General features: G+C 36.0%; 1 long non-coding RNA gene across 1 annotated transcript in view; it reads right to left on the bottom strand.

Moving 5' to 3' along the window:
- The window catches only part of LOC143662655 (uncharacterized), a 136502-nt gene that overhangs the window by 42423 nt on the left and 73919 nt on the right, over positions 1 to 20160 (bottom strand). The window contains exons 2-3 of the long non-coding RNA XR_013165519.1: positions 18667 to 18751; positions 4068 to 4156 (exon numbers count right to left, since the gene is read on the bottom strand). This is a non-coding gene — a long non-coding RNA (uncharacterized LOC143662655). The remainder of the gene's footprint in view (positions 1 to 4067; positions 4157 to 18666; positions 18752 to 20160) is intronic.

Raw genomic sequence — 20160 nt, 5'->3', positions numbered from 1 at the left:
AATTGCAATTTATTTTTTTACATTTCTGGAGCCAAAAGTCTGAAATAAAGGTGTCGGCAGGTCCATGATCATTCTGAGGCTTGAGAGATATTTCCTTGCTTTTTCCTTTCTTCTGGGGGTTGCTGGCAAACTTTGGTGTTTCGTGGCTTGTAGCTACATCACTCCCTCTATCTTCACTTGGCCTTCTACCCTAATCCAGTGTAACCTAGTCTTAGCTTGATTACAGTTGCAAAGACCTTCTTTCCAAATTAAATCACATTCACAAGTACTAAGGGTTAGGACTTCAAAATATGTTTTTTGGGGGAATCAGTTAAACCCGTAACAATTATGATGTGTCTGGTACCCTCCATCCTATTCTTTTTTCCTCCTTTATCCTCATCCTTATTCCATCGTTGCTTCATCTATACTGTGACTACCATTATGATATATTCCAGAACATTTCATTTTTTGGACATGTCATAAGGCCTGTTGATTTGGAGTCTTCTAATCCTACTTAAATTATTATATTCATGAAAAATGCAATAGTAACAGACAGTATTACTGACTTAAGAATTGAATAATTATGGGAATAGAAATTCTCAGCACTAGTGTTAGGTTTTTTTCTTGCCGTTTGTATACCCTTTGCCATTTCTTCTACAGTTAATAGCATGAGATTTTAAAGTGTGAATTTTTCAGATAACACAAAGCAAATTTTTATTTTTGTCTTTTCACTCAATAAATTAAATGGGCACAGAAATATGATTTTTGGAGCAATATGTTGCATGGATATACTGCTTTTCATCACGCTTATCAAACGTAGATGACCTTTCCTTGGGTTTTAGGTAGGTGGAAGGAAGGAAGAGGCAAGAGATCATTTTAGAAGGAAACTCATGTATTGAAGGGAAGATATGGCCTCACACCCCTGTTGGAATGAACCTTTCTATAACCTGTGATCCAGGGCTTGTATTAGTGTGTTCTCTCCCTTTGATTTTCTTCTTAGCAAAGTCAACAGAATATTAGATGACTTACTTGTAGTGAAGGAGTTATATTCATCATCTTATAGCCCAACCTTCATGAAAATATTTATAAAGACACTGAAGCTCTTATATTCATTATTCTACAATGTATCACAACACAGTTTTCTACGATCACCTTATGGATGCATATTTAAGGGTGACATATACAAATGAAGATATTAATCATTCAATGGAAAAGCCTATGAATATATGGGAAGCAGTGGGAGTAAATGAGTATAAAAGGGAGGGAGTATTCAGTAACCATCAACTGCCTCCACGTTTTTGCCTGAGCATGCCCTGCCTGCCAAGAAATATAGAACATAAATCTTTTTTTAAAGTATCCCTGAATATCTAACAGATGGATTTCCTATCATTGTTACATAGATGCTCACTGTAGATGTAAATTTTATAATTTAATGTAAGGCCTTATAGATTCATAAGATATTATGGCTGCAAATGACAGTAAGTAGAATATATCTTATCTGGAATGGTACTCTCTCTTTTTCAGTTATCTAAGGATATGCCACATTTTAGATATTAAAAAAAATTCTACTTGCATTTAGATCAACAGTAAGTAGTTATATAAGGTCTCCCAAGAAGAAATTACTTTTTAACATTTACTGCTAATATCACCAGATTCAGAAGCTATCATCTTGGGGTTCTGATATATTGGGGCAATGTTGGAGTGCAATTAGAAAATCAAAAATTATATTGTAATTATAAAATGCAAACATTGTAAAAATTATGAAATCACGCAAAGTAGAATGTAAAAAAATCAACGTTTTACTATCCAGATAAAGCACGATGAACATTTACTAAAAATGTATATAGATAGATAGGTTGAGAGAGAGAGAGAGAGAGAGAGTGTAGCTATCTTTATGATTGATTATGACTGGAGAATAGGTTCAATGACTGTTACTGCATCCTAGCAAGAACTGAATTTCCTGTATAGTATTTTAAAACCTATGTTGTTGGAGTCTGCCGCTGATAGCTTCAGCCGGGCCGCGCGACCGGTACACTGGGTGGGTTTGGGGCGAGCTCGCGGGAATTAACTTGGGTAAGCTGGAGCCGGCGCTTTCCCCAGCTGGCGGTCGCGAGAAGTCGTCACTCAGGCCAGATGCGGGTTTTAAGCTTTTATTGTTACACTCCGGGATGGGCCACCCGGGAACCCGAGGAGTGAGACGTCTGGGGTCCGAAGACCCCGGGGCTCGGACGACCCAGAGCGGGGTAAGCGTGGGGCTTAAGTACTCTCGGGGAGGGGTGGAGTCTTGGGCGCACACGGTCAGGAAGGGACAGCCAATCACACAAGGCAGAAAGCAGTTGCTAAGCTGAGGGCTTAGGTTAGGTATAGAGGAGTGAAGAGAATAACAGGAAGGCTTGCGGTTTAGTGGTAAGCTACGGAAATGGGCGGTTTACGACAAGAGGGAGAAGGGGGAAACAGTGAGCTAAGTTACAGATATGGGGGCCGGGAGTGAACATAAAGAGGGAGAGAAGGATTAAAAAGTTTTAAGCATGGCTAAGCTCCAGTCCCTGAAAAATATGCCACAGAGTCCATGGTTCTTTAGGAAGAAATGCTAGCCCCTATATCCCTACTAGTATACTAATGTACACACTCAACTCTGTGTCTAGAGTGTACAACATACTCCACTGATAACACTATTGTGGAAAATTGCCTCTCTTGTCTTCTTTGTGTAGGCATTCTTGTTTATTAATAATAGAGTTGATATGAAAAATACATTTGAATACAGATGCTACAGATATTTGTTGAATGAAATAATGATATATAACTTTGAATAAAAGGTAGAGGAATAGAGACCAGTTGCACTGAGATATTCAAGACAATGAAAATCTTTAGGAAATTAATCTTTTAAAACTATTTGTTTCCTTTTCACGCCTATAATACAATGAGCTAGACTGCTAACCGACTTTATGACTTTACTTATATGGTACTTATATGAAGCTTCACAAAAATTGCCACAAGTAAAGGATAGCCAATATTCAATGAATGGAAGAAATTTTGTCTGAAGACTGTCCTTACAGCAATTTGACTTTACATTTATTTGCATTTTCCTCAAACTTTCAATGTATTTATACACATTTTGTCTACAGCATTGGAGTAGTAAATGTTTTAAAAACATAAAAAAACAATCAAACTTTTGCATAAGAAGATTGTGATGTCATCTTAGAGAATTTTAAACATTATCCAAATGCTTCTGCATTATTTCTGAGGTTGATGAAATAATCAGAATTCCTTGAGGTATTTTGAAAATCATATCATTGCTGGAAAAGTCCTCGATTATATTCAACTGAATTTTATGCATAATTGTTAAGGATTATTGCAATTCAAAAGTAGGCAGCCTAACTATCTCAGAATAAGTATCCTTATAACAATTTTTAAATGTCAAGAAGCAAAATAGAGAATTCTGCATTACGGCCAATTCATATTTATTATTTTTCTCTGAGATGAAGTTAACATTTATGGAGCTACAAGTTTTATTATTCTAAACACAGTGCAGAAGGGGCATTCATGAAGTGTGCTGGAAATTCTAGATAAGCTTTTAGTGACTGTCAGTGCCAAAGCTAGCTGTACTTAAGTTATCTTGTATGCTCCCTTATTATTTTGCCTTGTTGTTGCTAAAGGGGAAATCTATTAACTGAGAGGAAAATTCAGTCCAAAAAATCAATTACTTTCCTTTCTATATTCCATCAAGATAAATCTACCCTTTTTTTGTTTAGTATGAGGACAGAGATGCCAGTATAAATTACTTGAACATTCAAAGATGTTTTACCTTTAATAAAATTAGATATTGGCGACTGGCAGACCAAATATGAGGAATAAAAGACATATGCTGAAACCACTTTCCCCCGACCAAATATATTCTTCAGTCTGCTCCTGCTTTGCTGGTCTCTAGTTATTCTGGAGATTGGCTTACCAGCTGGGCTTTGTTACACCAATTAGAAAGGTGACCTTTAACAACAACTAGCGGCTTTATTTATTTGTTTTTTCAATGAGAAAATTGTAAAGCTGCATATGTGGACCATTCCCAATGGGCAAAGAATTTAAATAAATACCTTTTTAGGGTGTAAAGTCATAAACCCACATCTCAGTGGCAGTATTGTTATATTTCCTTTATGGACTCAAAATTGCTTTGTCCTTCTCTCTGAAAAAGATGAAATATTGTGATCAGTCATGTGACAATAAATACTATCACATGTAAAAATGTATTCTGTCATTTAAAAGTCTATGAACTTCATTTCCCAGACCATGTGCCACCTCCCCCAAAATAAACAGCAGTCTATGAACGTCTCTAGCATTCTGTAAAAAACTATTCAAATTATTAGCAATTATTCATTAATGAGATCACTTAGGATTTTATCTTTTGGAAATGGAGAAATCTTTCGTTATTCTCTGAAGAATTATTGCTTTTCAAGTAGATGTATTTGTTAGAATATAACAAAACATATTTACAGTATAGCATAGGGATTAGAAAGAAATTTTGTCATTAGCGCTATCCCTTAAAAGATGTTTGACCTTGATTCAATTACTTAACCTCCTTACTCCCAGTTTCATCATCTTAAAATAGAGCCAATAATACTAATATCAGAGAGCTGTTATGGGAATTAACATGAGATAATTTATGCAAAATACTTAATCTAATTGGCACCTACCGAATGTTCCATAAATATTTTTTGAAGGATGTGTGGACAATTCTTGTCAGACTGCATCATAAAATTGCCTTTAATTACAAGCATAAAAGAGAATGACCTTTTCCCCCAGGACACCTTTATTAATTTGATTATAACCTCCCTACTAGCTGAAGTGTTTTGAGTCACTCATCAATTTTATTGAATGCACATTTAGTAAATATGCTTTGGAAACAAATCTAAGCTCTTGTTATAGATCCACAAACTGCAATCGACAAAGAAAAGTACAAAATTTAACAGAGCAATATACTCAAGGATGTACCACTGAAGCTGTAAAATGTTCATATTCCTCAATGTGCTTAAGAAGAATTCATATTTATATTTAGAAGGATAATTTATGGGTAAATATCTGCATCTAGAGAAAAATTCTAGAAGAGGGAAAATGGAAAGCTTCTAAGAAGACTGAGTAGAGAGTTGAAAAGCCTGTGTTTTAATTTCAGTGTACCTTAGTTCCATGATTTTAGATGTTTCAAGTTTTTCTGAAACTCTTTTTCCTTATTAGTTGAGAAGATAAAAGAATAAAATAAAACAATAACTTGAAATTACCTGGTCAACCAGAAAGCATTAGGCCCATCTACAGAATCTTGGGGACTATCTAATGTGTGTCTGGAGGTCTTGCAGCCACCTCCATTGGGATTTCCAGTTTAGAAGTGTGGAGAGCTTGTTACAGGTGTCAGCATCAGCTTTCTCTTCCTACCCTCCCCTGCTTGCATGTCGTGGTCCCAGAAATTCTGCCTGGGGAGTCGACAGAGTGTGTATTTATAACACCTTGGGAGAAGTACCATCCCGATTTGACATGTCTACATCAATCTATGATGACCATTTTTCTCGTGATGAATATTTAATGTCCACTTATTTTTAGATCGTTTCTCCATACCACATTTTTCTATTTTGTGTGTTACTATTTTTACCTGTTCTGTTAACCTAGTTCTTACTCAGAAGCCTACAGCATTCTCTCAAAGAAAAGTTAAAGCTAACCAGCCATCCCATCCTTCACAGTAGGAGTTCTCTGGAAATACCTCCTTTAGGGATAATCACTGCTGCTTCTCTGCTGCTTCTATACACCTGTACACTTCGATTGTTGTGGCTAGCAAACTTAATGCAGTTTGTTTACAGATACGTCTGCCTGATTAGACTGAAGTTCTTTGTTGGCAAGAGCTATACCTTTTAATATTTTTATTAATTGAGCATTAGATGCATAGTAATCAACACAATGCTAAAATAAGCCTTTTTAAGTTGTAGTGAAAGAACAAAAAAAGGAAAAACATTTATGAATTAAGTTACATAATTTTTCATAATAAAATGTAAATACTTATCAAACTGTTGGAAAATATTTGAAAGGTAGAAAAGAAAAATCTTACTCAGAGTACCATTGTCAAGAAAAATCACTGACGACAGTTAAATATTATTTTAGACCCACTATATTGACGCATTTTTTTAAAGTGACAGTATTAACAATTGATAAAGATGAAGGAAGCAGGTGATGGGAATGTAAGTTTGGAAAATTTTCTATTGGCAATATCTATAAAATGCAAATATCATATGATCCTATAATTCTATTATTAGGTACATAACAGAAATCTCTAGCACACTGTGTTCGTTTGCAAGCTGCTGAAATATGATATACTAGAAATCGAACAACCTTTAAAAAGGGGAGTTAAATAAGTTACAAGTTTTTACAGTTCTAAGTCTATAAAACATCTAAGCCTAAGCCTATAAAAATGTCCAAACCAAACCAAGGTATCCAGAGAAAGACACCTTAATTCAAGGAAGGGCAATGGATCTGGAACACTTCTGCCAGCTGGGAAGTCATGTGACTGGCATCTGCTGGTCTCTTGCTCCCGGGCTCCATTGCTTTCAGCCTCTGTTCCTGTGGGGATTCCTTGCTTTGCTTCTCTGGGATTGGCTTTCATTTCTTGCTCTGTCCTTGGCTCTCTCCAGGTTCTGGCTTGCCTAACAGCTCACGGCAATGTCTACTGGGCTCCAAGCATCTCCAAACATCTGTGCCTCTCTTCTTCAAATGCCATCTTCTGTGTCAGCTTTGCTCTGAAGTTTCTGTTGGCTCTCTCTCTGTCAGCTCTGAGGCTTCTGTTGTTTCTCCAAAATATTTCCTCTTTTAAAGGATTCCAGTAAACTAATGAAGACCTACCTAGAATGGGTGGAGTCACATCTCCATTTAATAAAAAGTTAACATTGAAAATTGGGTGTGCCACATCTCCATGGAGATAATCTAATCAAAAGATTCCAACCTACAGTATTGAATCAGGATTAAAAGAAACAGTTGGCTCCACAAGATGGAATCAGGAGTAAAACATGGCTCCTCTGGGGTACATGATACTTTCAAACCAGCACATACATGTATTCAAGAAGGTACATGAATGTATGTTCATTGCAGTATTATTTGCAAGGGTAGAAAATAACCAATATTTTCTATAAAAAAGAGAATGGATAATTGGGGGAGGGCTATATAACAGGGAAATAAATGACTAGACTCTAGACTCTAAATTCATTTAACATGAATACATATTAAAACATTATTTGGTGAAAAGAATAAGCTTCAAAACCTTTTCCTTGACCATCTTTATGGTCATTCAAACCCACACTCATACTATGCCTTTATATATAGTTTAAGGGTTTGTATGTACAGTAAAATAAAATGTAGACTGTAAAGGAAAACATAAAATTGGTAGTATGCCCTTATAGACTGAAAAATGGTAAAGAGGAAGAAAAACGGTATTAGGGAGGGGAAAAGGATATTACAAATTTACCTATAACACTGCAACAGAACCAAAAGTAACATTTTTGTGTGTACTTTTAGTTTCTCTCAGTGTGTTCCCTATAGTCTCTCACACATATAGTTTAATGTTAACAAAAAGTTATTGTTATTTACTCAGATCTTAGCATATGCTCTTTATTTTGTCTGTATTACATACAATTTGAAAAGGTTTTCAATGACAATTACTTTGTGTGTCATTTAGAATGTATAAAAAAACACTAAGTCACTTCTTATAACTTCATGATAGGTAATCTTTTAGATTATGCACAAGAATGCAAACCAATCTTTAATTTTGAGCAGCCTAATGAAGAATAGCAACCCAAGCAATACGTTTTGACTACTGGCTAGAAAAGTGCCCAGAGTGTTTATCACCAAATTGTAATTTCTGTATATTCTCTGGGCCATTTCTCACAGTAACGTCTTTAAAAACATACTTTACCCAATAAAGAAAGAGATTAACAATAATACCAAACCATATAAATACCAAACTGTAAGGAAATACACCCATAATCATTTAATGTTACCATCCCAAGACCCAAGACATTGCTTCCCAAAAAAGATCCAGAAGGATAAGCAGCACAATTCATGTTGTCTAGCACGACCTCTACTCTTTTACTTGATCCTGCTATATCAAGGCCTTTCCAAATATTAGTGGTTTATATCAATGATTAGTTTAATTTCTACTTGCTCACAAAACAGTAACTCAATTTCTGTAGTATTTACTAATTTTCCTCAAGTCAAACAAGAAGTAGGTATGTTTTTTACAGTGCATTTTCTTTGTGGAAAATTATAGTACGTGTTGTGCTGCCTGTTTATAATATGCTCTGAAAGAAAGATAGAGATTATAACTTTAGATACTCAAGCAGAGTTTACAACCAGGAGCTGAAGCAGAAAAGAGAATAAATGCCCATAATATTCCTTTATATGATAGTCAAGGAATGACGGATAAAGCAAATTCATGCAATCTATTTTTGGAATGTGAATTTTTTTTAATAAAAAAAGACATAATTTGATTACTGAAATTTGAAAATACAATATGTTTTCCCATCATAATATACTCTTAATTAACTCAGAAACAAAAATGTGGTTTTGTATGGCATAATCAGAGTATATGTTCAATTTCATATATAGATAAACTATACAACAGAGAGTAAATGTATGTAGATACATAAGTGGCTCTGACCTGCCTGTGGTAGTTAGATTCAGGTGTCAACTTGGCCAGGTGAAGGTGCCTAGTCTTATTGCTGTGGACATGAGCCAATAGCATGTGAACCTCACCTGTTGTTAATTACATATGCAGTCAGCTAGGAGGCATGCCTGCTGCAATGAATGATGTTTGATTTAATTGGCTGGATGCTTAAATGGGAATGCTCAATGTAGCACAGTCCAAGCAGCTCAGTATACTTCATTCATCACTTGCATGATGAGTATACCTCATCTCAGGCCTTTGGAGATGCAGAAAGGAATCACCCTGGGGAAAGTTGTTGGAACCCATAGGCCTGGAAAGAAGGTGAGCAGAAATTGCCCTGTGCCTTCCAAGTAAGAAACAACCTCAGCTGAAAGTTAGCTGCCTTTCCTCTGAAGAACTATGCATTTTTAACTAAATAAATTCCCTTTTACTAAAAGCCAATTCATCCCTGGTGTGTTGCATTCCAGCAGCTAGCAAACTAGCTAAAACTAAACAAATTTGGTACCAGGAGTGGGGTGCTGCTGCAGTTTGCAAATGCCAGACATGTTGGACCAGTTTTTTTTTGATGGATAAGGGGAAACTGAGAAGAGAATAATGGAGAAGTCCTGGAGTACTTGAAGAGACTGTCGGTGTAAATGGAATCACTGCCAATCTGGACAAAGGGGGACACAAAAGGGATAAAATGGAGTTTACAGAGAGAAACATGGAAGTTTGGGTCTGAAGCCAAGAAACTTAGGGCCAGGAAAGTGGACCCACTCATATACACGGAGAGAGTGAGTTTGTCCTTAAGGGTGAGAATGAGTCTCCCACCTCATTGCAGTGGAAGAGTCATGCAGCATCAGGCCTTGCAGAAGGTACACCATGCTCCTTGGGGACTGAGGAGAGCCTGGCTGCCATCACATGGAGGGGTTGAGTGTATGCCCTGGAAATGGAAGAGAGCTCAGGTATAGCCCTGATGCTTGGAAAGGGTGGAGCTGAGAAAAAGGTGGTCTCCTCAATGTCCCCTGAGGATGATTTGGAAAGACACAGGTCACTGCATAGGCCCTTGGAAAGGGTGGGAATGCCACTTTCCAAAGCTGAAGGATAAATGACTTTCAGACTTTGAAATTCATTGGAGTTTGCCCTGCAGGTTTTCAGAACTATCTGGGCTTTGTGACATCTGTGTTCTTTCCAATTTCTCCCTATGGAAATGAAAACACGTATCCCGAGAATGTCCCTTCTTTGCATATTGCCACCATATAATTTGTCTTGACATTCATAGGTCCACAGCCAGAAAAGAATTTTTACCACTTTATTATCATTTAAGGTGATATGTATAGTTGCCAAGTTGACAAGGGAATGACACGTGGTAGTTAGTTTCATGTGTCAACTTGGCCAGGTGAAGTGCGTAGTTCTATTGCTGCAGACATGAACCAATGACATGTGAACCTCGTCTGTTGCTGATTACATCTGCAGTCAGCTAGGAGGCAAGCCTGCTACAATGAATGATGTTTGATTTAATTGGCTGGATGCTTAAATGAGAGAACGCAATATAGCACAGCCCAAGTAGCTCAGCATACCTCATCTCAGCACTTTTAGCTCAGTCCAAGCCTTTGGAGATGCAGAAAGGAATCACTCAGGGAAAGTTGTTGGAACCCAGAGGCCTGGAGAGAAGGCCAGCAGAGATCGCCCTTGTGTCTTTCTGTGTAAGAAAGAACTTCAGTTGAAAGTTAGCTGCCTTTCCTCTGAAGGACAATACATTTTTAACTAAATAAATCCCCTTTTATTAAAAACCAATCCATTCCTGGTGTGTTGCATTCCAGCAGCTAGCAAACTAGAACACTGCCCATGTAGACATGGTGTCTACATTGGCAATGGAGAGAGAAGGAGATGGGGCTGGTCTAGTTAAAAAGATAATAATACTAAAAAGACATGAGATATGTTTTCCAAATTAAACTCACATTCAAGGATATTTTTGCACCGACAATGTAAAACAACATACAAAAAACAAAGCTGAACACTAAAAAGCATCATGAGGAGATTAAAATAAAGCCAGTCAAACTGGACTTCTGCCAAATCTGACAGGCTAGCTACTGGTAGAGGCTTCAGGAGGACATAACAATAATAAAAGCAGTAGTGGCAGAGACCACCTGCTTCTTTACTTCTTTAAAGAGATCAACTATTGTTAAGCCATTTGTGCTGGGCAATGTAGCCTTGTATCTACACACAGGAAGCTGAGCGTGCTGTGGCTTTATTCTCTGAAATTCACTCCAAAGCAGACAGAATCATCTACCTTCACCTGCAGGAAAAGAGAGCAAGATTTTTTTTTGGAGGGCTAAACCTTACTTTAGGATATTAATCCTTCATTTTTACTAAGAAACAAACAACATTGGCCTAACTGGTAAATCATCAGATATGGTGCTATTTCCTTCGCTGATCCCTTATTCTGTGCTTTTTGGAAACAGAGCATTATTCTAGGTATGGAAGACAGGACTCTCAAGGCCAGAGATAATAAAAGGGGCAGAAATTTCAGATACTAATAAACATGATTAGCTTTCAGAAAAATAGGTGTTTGCAAATGTAACGTTCACAATATTGGTCAGAAAGTAATTAAATGTTAATGTCCCTGATGCGAGCAGCTTCAGACGGGATAGTTCACAAGGGGATATTTCTCAGTGTCACAGAATCCTCACTTCTGCCCTGGCAAATGCCTTTCAGCTCAGATTTGAGTCCAGAAAGTGACTTTCCATGCCAACAGTTGCTTAAAATATCTCTCTGATCATGACAGCAACACCACACACTGGTCTCTCATCTGAAAGAATGCCCATAAAGCGGACTTACAACCACATGGTGCTTTGGGATAAAAAGAAGCCAGGTAAATAGCATGCAGTGGGGTTTACTGGTGGGAAGCAAAGACTTCTATGGCAGCCATTAACTGACGTAAGCTGGTCCTTTATACTTGTCATTTGAATGCACGGATTGCCAGCGGTTAATACCAAGGATCTTAAGTGGGAATTTGCTACAGGAGGGGAATGATAGGGGACTGCAAAAAAGGGGACTAGAATAGATCAGAAGCATTTTTTTCCGAGCATATTGACATTGTTCCCATAACTTCTTGGTGAGAAGAAACTGTAGATTAAAATCAGAATCCATGGTAAAAGTTTTATGATTTATTTACTGTAACAGTGCATGCTAAAATGCATATAGTCATCCTCACACAACAAGGGCTTTAATATTTTCAAAAATCTTCAGGGACCCCTACAGGAATGGTTATAGCTGCAATTGGCTCTTACAATCAAGATTTTTGTGTAGTTCTGCCTCGGAGAACTTTGAATTAGTATATAACATGTAGCTATATATTTCATTAGTAACAGCTAAGAGACATCATTTAAATGATTTTGTATATAATTACGTAAATAGAGCAGTTTTGTAGGACATGATTATATATGAGCAGATTATCTGTGTCAAATACTGATGAAAGATTTATTGCTGGCAATGAAAATACACTCAAAACAAATTCGTTTGCTTTGTCTTCATCTTGCATTTTTGAGGGCCCAGAGTGAAGAATCATTTGCTTATTTGGAAACCTAATGTTTCCCCTTTCTCATGAGGTCTCACGATGCTAATGGCTACTCTCAACCTTTTTTATAGGCATGAAAAATGGAAACAAAATTAGTTTTTGAAGTAAAATAGGCTTCAGAGTATAGTATTTTAAAGTTTCATACAAATTATTAAAATATGAAGGATTTTGAAAGTCTATCAAAATCTCTAATAAAATAGGAGTTACCTGTCCCAAGTGTCCATTATGTTTCAGGCATGTGGTCACCTCTAGCCCCATGTCAGACCTGCAGGGCATATGTTATTATCCACATTTGGTAGATTAAAGAACACAGCTCAGTTAAATTAAGATTTCGTTCAAGGTATCACAGCCAGTAAGGAGTTTAAGTATCTCCCCAGGCTAAATTTTCCTGCCTCCATCTGGAAATGTCTGCATCATCACTGCCCCAAAGAAATATAACACAAGCTACATATGCAATTCAAAACGTTCCAGTAGTCATATTTTAAAAAGTAAAGAGAAATCAGTGATACTAATATTATTTTTACATAACTCAATATATTCTAAAGTTATCATTTAAACATGTAATCAGTATAAACATTTTCATAAGATATTTTGCATTTGTTTTTCTTACTAAGTCCCTGAACTCTAGTGTGCACTTGATATTTACAGACCTTCTCAGTTTGGTTTAGACACATTTCAAGGGTTCAAAATTCTCCTGGTTTGCAGTTACTGTATCGACAGCTGTGTTGCAAAAGAAGATAAAAAGTACAAGACTTTTTTGATCCCTAGCTCTACCATGGCCTTCTGAAAGATACTGAAGGGCATAACCTGAGTCTTTTCCCATATGCGTAAAAATGGGGTAATAATACTTAACCCACAGAGTTAGGTGGGATAAGTGATGTGTCAGGTGGGAAAGGAAAGGCAAGATTAACTGATAGGTAGGAAGCGTTCTCAAGAGGATAGATCCATTTTCTGTCCTTTTTCCCCCATTTACTCACATATTGTGTTACAGGATGCCCTTTGGAGCCCCCAAACTTATCTACCAAGTCTTCTCCAAAAAGCCTGTTTTGTCTTATGATTTACATGTATTAGTTTGAGTTTATGCATGGTTCAATCACTAAGCTCGCCCAGGGGGTAAGGGAATGTGGAAATGATGAGCTTGCTTAACTCCGTTTTACTTGGTAGGTAGAAAGAATTCACAAAGAGGCTGTCCTGACTAAAAATCAAGGTTATATTCTGCAATCAGATATAAATTATTTCAGTTTGTTTGCATGCATTCACCTGAGTCAATAGAGGTAATTAAGAGTTCTCTTACCATGAAGGAAATAAGACCAGATTAGGAGAAATGCAGTCAATTTTTGGACCCTGAACTCAATCTATTCTTTTCTCAAATTCCAATGGTCTTTGGAAATAGCTACATTGGCATTGTAACTTAAGGGTTATAGTATCAAGCAAATCTTGGACCTTGTGATTTATAATACCTCAGAATTGTACATTTGAAATCAAGAGCACATTATCTGAAACCAGATACATTCAGGTTTAAAAGATGATTAAGACATTTACTAGCAATGGAATTTATTGCAATTTAAAAAATTTCTCTAATATGCAGTTTCATCATTTACCAAATGTATATAATAATACCTGCTTTGCAGTTCTGATGTTAACATTCGAGTTGATGTTTATGATCCTTTCCATAATCTACGGCATATAACATACACTCAAGAAATGAAAGTATTATATCATGGAGATTTTATAGAAAGGAAATATTTTGCATTTTAAAAATCTGTATGACTTATTAATGTATTATAAAATTATCTAATGTATTGGAGTCATATGGTAGTTCTATACCTAGCTCTCTGAGAAACCATCCAAATGTCTTCCACAGCAGGTACACCATTTAATATTATCACCAGCAATGAATGAGTGTTTCTATTTCTCCACATCTTCTCTAACACCTGTTATTTTTCTTTTGCATGGGCAGGCACTGGGAATCGAACCCAGGTCTCTGGTATGGCAGGTGGAAATTCTGCCACTGAGCCACCATTGCACCACCCATATTTTTCATTTTTTTAATAGCAGCCATTCTAATGATTGTGAAATAGTTTCTCATTGTGGTTATGATTTTCATTTCCCTGATGGCTAGTGATGTTCAGTATATTTTTATGTGTCTTCTGGTTATTTGTATATCTTCTTTGAAGGGATGTCTTTGTAAGTCTTTTGGCCATTTAAATTTTTTTTACCTTTTATTTTTTTCTAAGTTGAAGGATTACATTTATATATTCTGTATATTAAATTTTTATCAGATATGTGATTTCCAAATATTTTCTCCTCTTGTATAGGCTGAGGTTTTACTTTCATGATAAAGTCCTTTGAGGCACAAAAGTTTTTAATATTGATGAGGTCCCATTTATCTGCTTTTTCTTTTGTTGTTTGTGCTTTGAGTATAAAGTCTAAAAACCATTGCCTAACACAAGATCCTGAAGATTCTTCCCTACAATTTCTTCTAAGAGTTTGATAGTTCAGAGCTTATATTAAGCTCTGTGATCCATTTTGAGTTGATCTTTGTACGTGATATTAGGTAGAGATCCTCTTTTTTTTCTTCAAATAAAGATCCAGTTTTCCCAGAACCATTTGTTGTAGAGCTCTTCGTTCCCAAATAAGTGTTTTTTTGCCACCTTGTCAAAAATCAGTTGTCCATAAATGGATGATTGATTTCTGAGCTCTCAATTCTATTCCATTGGTCTATATATCTGTCTCTATGCCAGTAGCATGCCATTTTGATTATTATGGTTTCATAATGAGTTTTAAGATTGGGAAGTGTGGGTTCTTGAACTTTATTCTTCTTTTTCAGACGGCTTTAGCTATTCAGGCCCCCTTACACTTCCATATGAATTTGATGATTGGCTTTTCCATTTCTGCAAATAGAGTTACTGGAATTTTGATTGGGAGTGCAATGAATTTATGAATTGCTTTGGGTAGTGTGCTGGTTTGAAAGGATGTATGCCCCCTAGAAAAGCCATGTTTTGATGAAAACCCCATTTCATAAAGGCAAAATAATCCCTATTCAATACTGTATGTTTGAAACTGTAATCAGATCATCTCCCTGGAGATGTGATTTAATCAAGAGTGGTTGTTAAACTGAATTAGGTGATGACATGTCTCCACCCATTTGGATGGATCTTGATAAGTTTCTGGAGTCCTATAAAAGAAGAAACATTTTGGAGAATGAAAAAGAGATTCAGAGAGAGCTAGAGAAGGATGACATAGCCACAAGAAGCAGAGAGCCCACTAGCCAGTAACCTTTGGAGATGAAGAAGGAAAATGCTTCCTGGGGAGCTTCATGAAGCAGGAGGCCAAGAGAGAAAGCTAGCAGATGATGCCTTGCTTGCCACGGGCCCTTCCAGCCAAGAGAGAAACTGTGACTGTGTTTGCCATGTGCCTTCTCACTTGAAAGAGAAACCCTGAACTTCATCAGCCTTCTTGAACCAAGGTATCTTTCCCTGGATGCCTTTAATTGGGCATTTCTATAGACATGTAATTGGGACATTTTCTTCAGTCTTAGGACTCTAAACTAGGAACTTATAAAATTCCCCCTTTTAAAAGCCATTCCATTTCTGGTATATTCCACTCTGGCAGCTAGCAAACTTGAACAGTTAGTATTGCCGTTTTAATGATATTTGATCATCCAGTCCAAGAAAGTAGAATGTTCTTCCTTTTATTTATGTCTACTTTAATTTCTTTTAGCAACGTTTTATAGTTTTCTATGTTCCAGTGCTCTTAAATTCTTGGTTATATTTATTCCTAGATATTTGAAATTGATATGTACCTCAGAAAAGTCATGTTTTCCTTTCTAATCCAATCTTGTGCAGGCAGACCTATCGTTTAGGTGGAAATCTGGTTGGATTGTTTCTATAGAGAGGTGATACCTCAATTTCGAGTGTGACATTTTGGTTAAATGGAGATGTGACTCCCATTCAAGGTGGGTCTTGATTAGTTTACTGGAGTTCTTTAAAAGGAGAAGCATTTTGGAGGAAACTTAGATGCTTGGGGAACAGTTGCTTTGGATATGACACAGATGCAGACATTTGTAGATGCTTGGAGTGCGGAGAGAGAGAGCAGATGACTTGATGCTGATGTTTGGAAATGCAGAAGTCCCAGGAGACACCAAGAGATGAGAGTTGATAGAAGCTAGAATGAGAACCCAGCAGATGCCACCATGTGCCTTTCCATCAGATGCAAAGCTAAGAGATGAAACCCAGAGTTTCTCCCTGGAGCAGTTAAGTCAGGACACACAGACACGTGGACAGAAAGCTACCGGAATTAGAAGTTGGAAGCAACAGAAGCAGGGACAAGGACCAGTAGATGCCAGCCTCATGCCTTATCAGCTGACAGAGGAAACCCAGACACTATTGGCCTTTCTTCAGAGTCAAGGTATCTTTCTTTGGATGCCTTAGTTTGGACATTTTTTATGGACTTAGACTGTAAAACATAATAAATCCCCTTTATAAATGCCATTCTATTTCTTGTATATTGCATTCCAGCAGCATTAGCAAACTAAAATGATATATAATTATTTTAGTTATTATTATTATTGAATTTTTAAAAAAAAATTCTTCTTATTTTTCATTGCTTGTGTATAGGAACAGTGCAGATTTTGGTATATTGATTTTGTGCTCTGATACACATGTATTTGTAAATGTACACAGACACACACCAAAATACATATGAGTTTTCCTTTAATGTGTTTCTATGAACGGAATTTTTGAGTTTTATGATATGTACACCCTCAGTTTTACTAGATAATACCAAATTATTTTCTAATGTGATGCTACTAATTTATATTCTCATAAATAATTCCTAAATTATTTAAAAGAGTTTAGTATTGATTTAATACACACGAATAGACTGCTTGAACAGAAAACTCAGAAACTAATCTCTGGTAACCTAAAGAATTGATTTATGAGCGTGAGGGCATTATGGATCAATAAAAGGTTCAGGATAATTGGTTATCCATAGAAACAAAAGATGAAACTGGATCTCAAACCCTACTGAATAGCAAAAATAAACATCAATTCCAAGAGAACTAGACTTGAATGGGAAAAAGTTTTGAAGACTCTGTGGGAGAATAAGTTTATTACTTCAGGCCAAACCCATTTCTTAATGGTGGAAAATAAGTGAAAGGGAAAAGGAAAACAAACTTCCATCATCTACTATGTGTTTTGTTCACCAAGGAATACAAGAAAGGAGATTAAAAACAGAAAAAAGAGATAGTGGGAGAATATAAAAAAAAATATTACAAGGTGGCCAATTAGTAATAAGGCATAATCAGATCAATAAGATAACTAAGCAAAGTAATCAAAATTTTCCTCTAAATGGACAGATGGGTAGTATTTTAGCACTTTGTGGGCTACATATGATCTGTTACATTTTCTTTCCTTTTGTTTTTTTTCTTTAATTTCTTTAAACAATCTTTAAAAATGCAAAAAACACTCTTAGCTCATAGGCTGTAAAAATAAAGCCACAGACCAGATTTGCCCTGTTGGCTTTAGCTTGCTGTCCCTGTGTAATACTCAATTTTGTAAGATATGAAACTGTTGCATTCACAGCAGGATTACATGTGAGAATAATGAATACTGAATGCATACTTTATTCATTTGGACATATAATCATAATTAGAACCCGAAGTGTCTCCCAGCTGTTCTGGTCCAGCAGCCATCCTTTATCACTGAGGAAACTGAGGCCCATAATGGCCAAGATCTGATGTCTGACTGGTTGGGGGACACTTTCCCTTACATAGTACTGTGTCTTTGGGCAGCATCAAGATCCTCAAGTTGCACCTGACTCATGATTAATAAAGAAAGTCTTATTAAACAGATACGGATTGTTTGCTAGCTTCTTGGAACACAGGAGAGAGTAGGTCGTCAGACTATAATAAGATTTCTTTTTATTAAACCTATCTTTCAAAAAATCTATAAAATGAACAATTTTATCAATAGTTTGTTTAAAAATGGACTACTTTAAAAAAGGCTACAGGAACCAGCCTGAGTGCTGTGTATCCTTGAAAGTTTTTTTGGGAAGAAAGAGCCATATCAGCACCTTCTTTCTAAAATAAAAGCAGAGATAGTGTAGGGGAATACTGCTGGCCTCCCATATGTTCTTGGTCTCCTTATATAAAATTCTCCTGGGGACTCTTTTCCAAGCTTCTTACCTCAAAGCAGACTTCTAGAAACTTTTAGCTCAAATTTCGGTGTTATGGAACTTTTATTTATTCTCAATAGATACAGGAAAGGTTAGCAGGTATTATTGACCAGAGCATAATAATGTCCTTCAAGGCTAACCTTTAAATCTTTATGTGTTCAGTAATTCAAGCTATGCAGAATATCTTTCTCTGTCTTTAGGAATATTATAACATTCCATAAAGCTGTAATAGAAAGAATAGAAGAAAAGGGCAAAGGAAAATTACCTCTTTCTGCATAATGGCTCAGTAGGGCATTCACATACTCAAGTTTACTTAAACGCATTCCTTTTGGCAGTCTGCAGCGAAATGCCTAAAAGAAATATTGCAGAATGATATTAATCTGAAATATTGAATCCCTTTATTAATCCAAAGAATCAAATGAACCCTTTCATTAATAAAATATCAGTTAACATTTTAGTTTGACTGAGATAAAAGCCTCCTGTACTGCCAATATTATTTGTTTACGAGAACAAAGGGATACTTACATAATGGCGGCCTGCTAATGTATTGCCTTCATTAATATTCATTTTCTTATGTCATAAATTATAGTTATTAGGTGATAACCAATTTGTTAATTCTAAACCCTTTTGGTTGCTGAGACACATAAAATTTTGACCTAATGGATTGTATTTTAATTCATTATTGCTGCAACACTTTCCAACTCGGACATGAATTCCATGCTAGAAAAAATATTCATGGAAGCTCCTACACAAGAAAGGGAACATTCCTGAAAAGAAATATATAATGTAATTGCCTTGATAATACTAACAATCACAAAAAAAAAACAGTAATAACACTAAGATGCCAAGGTCATATTTCTTTAAGTATTCAGATTATCAGACACTTTCCTTGGGTCAGCTAGCAGCATTCTTAGTGCTGTATAGATGATGAGTAACTGGAATAGACCTATTCTTATTACATGCATAGCAGTAATTATAGTTCCAATGATAGTTCTATTCATAGAAAGTATCTTGATTGAGCTCATGGCTTATTTAATGCAATATTTAATGACAAAATGGTATCATAACTATAGATACAACAGAAGTTTCAAAAGTTAATGAGGCCTAGAAATCTAGGAAGGAATAAATTTCTTACAACCTGATAGAGAGTATGTAGTTTTAAAAATCTTCAGCACACTTCAAACTCTTGAACAAAATTAGAAGTCTACTCCTTAAAATCAAAGGAAAAGACTAGGGTGCCCTTTAGTGTTGCTTCTATTCAACATTGTTTCTGGAAATCCTAGCTAGCAAAATAAGATATGAAAGTGGAGTAGAGACATACGATTCAAATTTTAAAAAGGCAAAATTGTCTTTATTGCAGTTGACATGATTATGAACGAGCCATGATAAATAATAAAATAATTAGTACAAGTATAACAGTTCAACAAAAGCAATTATAGCAGTCATGGCTTTAGTGTCCAGGAATAAATCCAGCAACAGATATGCAAACTCTTTAAATATTATGGAAGACCTAAATAAAAGGAGAGGTAAACTATGCTCATGGATAAGAAGATTCAGTTTTTTTGAGATAACAAATTTCCAAAATTAATAAATTCAATATGCTTCTAATAAAAACTGCAACTAGTTGTTTTCTGAATATGACAAGCTGATTCTAAATATCTTATATAAGAACAAAGGATCAACTACAAAAAAAATTGAATAATAATGCCAGGGTTCTTACCTTCCTAGATATTAAGTACCATAAAATAGAGAATCTAAT

This window comes from Tamandua tetradactyla, chromosome 18 (assembly GCF_023851605.1).
Source record: "Tamandua tetradactyla isolate mTamTet1 chromosome 18, mTamTet1.pri, whole genome shotgun sequence".
In the NCBI taxonomy this organism is placed as follows: Eukaryota; Metazoa; Chordata; class Mammalia; order Pilosa; family Myrmecophagidae; genus Tamandua; species Tamandua tetradactyla.
The sequence above is the reverse complement of the archived record's forward strand: the minus strand, read 5'-3'. Positions and strand labels throughout refer to the sequence as shown.